This window comes from Sinocyclocheilus rhinocerous, unplaced genomic scaffold (genome assembly GCF_001515625.1).
Source record: "Sinocyclocheilus rhinocerous isolate Xijiao unplaced genomic scaffold, SAMN03320098_v1.1 scaffold1028, whole genome shotgun sequence".
In the NCBI taxonomy this organism is placed as follows: Eukaryota; Metazoa; Chordata; class Actinopteri; order Cypriniformes; family Cyprinidae; genus Sinocyclocheilus; species Sinocyclocheilus rhinocerous.
In genome coordinates, this window is record NW_015662166.1 from 72,978 (window position 1) to 78,107 (window position 5,130).

General features: G+C 36.2%; 1 pseudogene; it reads left to right on the top strand.

Moving 5' to 3' along the window:
• The window catches only part of LOC107727732 (CMP-N-acetylneuraminate-beta-galactosamide-alpha-2,3-sialyltransferase 1-like), a 49,206-nt pseudogene extending 44,465 nt beyond the window's left edge, over positions 1-4,741 (top strand).
• The last annotated feature ends 389 nt before the right edge of the window (positions 4,742-5,130 follow it).

Genomic DNA, 5,130 nt, shown 5'->3' on the forward strand with positions numbered 1-5,130 from the left:
TGATATGCTATTGTGAAATACAACTTACTGTAGCAGTTTTCTATTTTAATATAATTTTTAAAAATTAATTTATTCCTCGATAGCAAAGCTGAATTTTCAGCATCATTACTCCAGTCTTCAGTGTCACATGATCCTTTGCTGTGCAGGAAACATTTTCAGTGTTGAACAGTTGCGCTGTTTACAGTTGTTTTCTGATTCTGACATCAGAGCACTTGACTTCAGCTCTTTGATCCTTAGTTCTTATTTGTCCTACCAAAGACCAGCATATATGATGAATGCTCAGGTACGTAATACTCCTCACAAACTCTATTGTCGACACCTTTCACAATACATGGCTTTATACCAAAAGGAAGGGATTGTGGTGAAATCATCTTGTTGCTGCAGAACCAGGAAGGTGGAAAAAAATATCCTCCAGACACACCTTTACAATCACAATCTGAATGACATGACAGGATGAGCAATCCTCTTTCTCTTTTGAAAGTTTAACCGCATTATTTTCTCAAGATTTCTTCCTTAATCTCAGTGAGTTTGTCCCTGAAGGTTTCACATTACTGAAGTTTGCGTCAAAAATAATAAGCAATAGTTTGTACATTAGGCCTAACCTAACCAAAGATTATTTTACAGAACACACAGAATGTCTCACAGTGGCATGTTACTTCATATTGAAGCTATTTGGCCGATGTTAACTCATTGAAATATTTTGAATGAAATTGATCCTCTTTATCTTATTAATAGAACGATCATTTTACCATAATGACTGCTAACTTTCTGTGGTTCACACTAACCTTCTGTGATGTATTTAAGATTAATTTTACAAGTCAGGAACAATCCTTTGACTTATTTTTTTTGTTTGTTTAGTTTTTTTTTCATGATGTGACATTTAACAAGTTATTTGCTTACACTTAACATAGCACAATGGTTTCTGACCACCTAAACCTTTTCTATGTTAATCAAGTGGTCAAGGTTTAGCTGGTTAGCAAAGCCAGCTGGTTTTTAGACTAAATATTTTTGCAAGCAGTGTATATATTGGTAATATTTCTTTACTGCAGATGTCTTAGGCCTACTACTGCTCAAATAGTTTTTGGAGGGCCCTTGAAAGCCAGAAATGGCATGAAATTGAACTAGTCGAAAAAGCATTACTGAGGTAAATGTGAATGTCAGCATACAACTCATTTCTGGAACTAGCAGCCCTAATTATATGATGTCATTACGTTGCTGTCTTGCCGCCAGCCAATCGCTGCATTGCTGATCGTGGTTTCGAGTATCGATACATAGCCCCTTTTACACCAACCCATGAACGTGCAATAATCTCAGATGTAATAAGCAATGTACGAAGTACGGGCCCCAGATCATTGCATTTGTATGGCTTGACAACTGATAAATTTCTAGGTGTTTGGTCACACGTCTCCCTTAATACCAATCGCACCAATTTAATAATGATTGCAAGCAGCTGTTCATCTGGAGGTTGAGTATAAAGGGTTTGAGTCATTGCTTTTCAAAAAAAAAATTAAGATGTCAAATTAAGACATTTAATATTGTGCTTTACTTCTAGGTCACAAATCAAATAAGTAACATTGTTTATGTGACTGTTATACAGGCAGTTTGATGTTTTTCCTCCCAGCTCAAGAATCTCTTTGGATCATTCTCAAATTATGGCCAAGCATGATCTTCAGGCTTCATGTCAGGGGTATATTCCAGAAAGCACGGTTAACTTACCGTCAGCTAAACCCTGAACTTTTGGTTGATTAACCCCAAACCTTACCTACTCGAGGTATGTGGTTCCAAAAACGCGTCCGGGAGTAAGTTCATTCAACTCAGAGTATGTTCCTGGTTAAGACTCAAGACATTCTCAACAGAGTGACGAATCGACGAGTCGCTATGGAAACGGACGCTAAGAAAAAGCCTGATCTACCTAAAAGCGTTTGTTTACGCATATCATTTTACACCAGACTTCTTTTGTAAACGAGGGTTAGTACAAAGGAGGTTTATATATTGTTCCTGAAGGATGGATGGTAGCTTCACCAACAGAAGAAGTGAGTATAAGTTTATGAATCTTTGCAAATTGCCTTTCCTAATAATGTGCTAGTTAGCCAGTTCCACAACGAATGCGGCTAAAGTTAACAGTCTCACACCGTGTCTACACTGGACGCGAGAGGTGCGGCGCAACAAAATACTGTAGTGCACTGTGATGCGGTATACATTGGATGCGGTGCGACACGACAAATCCCCGACATTAAACTGCTACCTCATTCTATTTATGACGTACTGACACAAAGTTCAGCAACGGTCACTTTGTCGCGTCCACTACACTACATTAAGGTTGCCTTTGTAGAGGGTTTATAAAGGGGTTTGTTAATGACCAAGTCATTTACAAATGTATTTTAAATCATTTTGGGTAGTTATAACTGCATGAATAATAATGGTGACTTTAACGGAAGCTAGGGGCGGGGTGAGAAGTAACTCATCAGCATTTAAAGGGACATGCATGGAAACGGGTCACTGTGAACAGATCTATTTTTGACAAGGTAAAAAGGTGTTGTTTTACCCTACCATTGAGAAATTTTAACCAAAGTATGTTATAGACTTTTCCTGAAGACCCTAAGGAATCATACTGTACCAACTTGTGCAAAATGGGCATCTGATGTCCTCTTTAATATATCACACACAAGAATGTACATACAGTTATACATCCTTTAATACACAAAAAAAAAGTAAAACTATGTATTAATTATGTATATGCATTTTAAGAGTAATTTATTTCCTTAAAATAGGTAAAAATATTTTTTACATGAATGTGAATAAACATGAATAAAATGTTTAATAAACAAGTCAAAACAAACAAACAAAAAACAAGATTTGAAAACACAAAGCATCAAGAAACTGAACACCAGCTAACAGCTAGGGAATAAGACACGCGAGAGACCCAACCAACACCAACAGAAACACAAGGCTAATTATTTAAGGAATAATGAGGGAAACAAGGGTTGCTTCTCAATGTCCCTCCTCGTTTCCTCACTCCTCCGTCCTCCATCCTATGACCCGGAAACCAATCAAGCTCAGCCATCTTGCAGTACATTTCAGTTCTCTAATTGCACCACGAGGAGGTGAGGATCGAGGAGTGAGGAGGCTTCCTGAGGAGTCATGAGCAAGGATACCTATGCTGAAGTCTCTTTCTGCGAAAAACTGACATGCATATAAATTATCCTACCCCCTTCTCATCTGTAGGAATAATTTACATTTATATTTTACCTTTGCAGTTTAAATAAACCATACATGTCGTATATTTCATCAGGGCATCTTGCTTTATTAATATTTATTATGAATGCCTTAAATAACGAACTTTAACAACATAAGGGCAGATCCCTTTAGCGCAGCTGATGATGCTTTTAAGTGACGCTTCAGTGGTCAAAAATATTCCAATGTTCATTCTTTGATTCCTCCGTCCTCATTTCCTTTCCTTGCATCCTTCCCTCGTATCCTAAGGGGGGTCGAGCTAAGACGAGAGGAAAGGAAACGAGGATGCACAAATAAGAAATGAGAAGCACCCAAGGAACACCTGGAGACAATCAAGGAACTAATAAACAATGAAACTACTGACTACAAGACTAGAAAACATGAAAGACCAAAACGTCAGCATAAAAGACACAAACAGGGAACGTGACAAAAATCTGCAGTAAAAATCTACAATGAAATTTCAGTAAAAAATTTTATTAAAACTAAAATTTGTTTAATCTGAATTTTGATCTGAATTTATTTGTTTGTTTACTCCGAACATACGTACAAGTGCCATCTACAATCAAAGCAAATAAGGACAAGGTAAATAACACAAACCTTTTCATTAAATCAACCACTCAGTCAAATAACAGATGTTAATTTGCTTTGATTTGTATGGCTTACTGATATTACCTGATTGAAATCTTGATACTGTAGACTCAAGACATGATATTATAAATGCATGTTTTATAAATGTCCTGTTTTAATTTTGTCATTGTTTTCAGGTGATGATCCTCCACCCAGAATTCATAAGATACGTCTGATAACTGGGCAGAAGGCCATGGCAGATATCCATCCACTGGTTTCTTAACACTGATGTGCGCTCTTCACATTTGTGATGAGGTAAAACTCCCGTTCTGAGTTGTGGCGTTGCATTGGCGTCATCGGTGAGGGAGTGCCAGGCTTTACAGGGATTTAAAGGAGTCAGAATAGAGCCCCAGGGTGACAGCAAATATTTGATTGTGGGTTTTAGCATGAATAAGAGTCCAGGCTGTTTACACAAAAACAAAAGGCCTTTCAGGAAAGTGTTAGCAATGAAACAAGAGGAGCTGAATCATATCCTAGTGCCATATCCTAAATCTTTCAGCAATACCATCCTCAATATTGCTTAATGAAAGAGAAAAAATAAATGTAATTTAATATTATTTTTGGAGGAATAATTTCTCACATTTTTTTAAGAGGGCTTTTATTTTTGCATGTTTTCTTGACTAATAATAGTTGTTTTTGTTTTTATCTTGAATAAGACTTTTCTTCACAATGACAAAGAAACTAATAATGCATGGATAACTTTCTCTTACAGGTGAATATATTTGGGTTTGGAGCTACGAGTGATGGAAACTGGCATCATTATTTTGATAAAACCTTGATTTCATATGAGATCGGCGTTCATAGTGGAAAATTTGAAAATTAAACAATTAATCGATTCGAACAGGAAAACAAGATTTTGATTCACAAGGGTTGGACATGAAGCAGAAACACTCTTTAGTACTGCACAATATTGCATTGCATTGTAATATCGAAAATTGAATTTTGCAGATTTGTGCAGCAAAGACTTTCAGTTGAGATTCCGATCAAGAGATCAACTTTAGTGAATTTTCATTTGAGCTCCACTTGCGGCACCAAATGAAATTATGCCATGGATATATATTTAATTTAATTTAAATGCAAAGCTTAAAATGTATTGCCACTTCATATAATAATTATATGAATGTATTAGATGAATTATAAACAACTATATATATATATATATATATAAAATGTACAGCTAATTTTGATCTAAAATACCTGGGTCAAATTCTCTAAAATTCTTTGACTGTAAACTGCTTTAATTTGGAGTGAGAGATGCAGGGGAGTGGC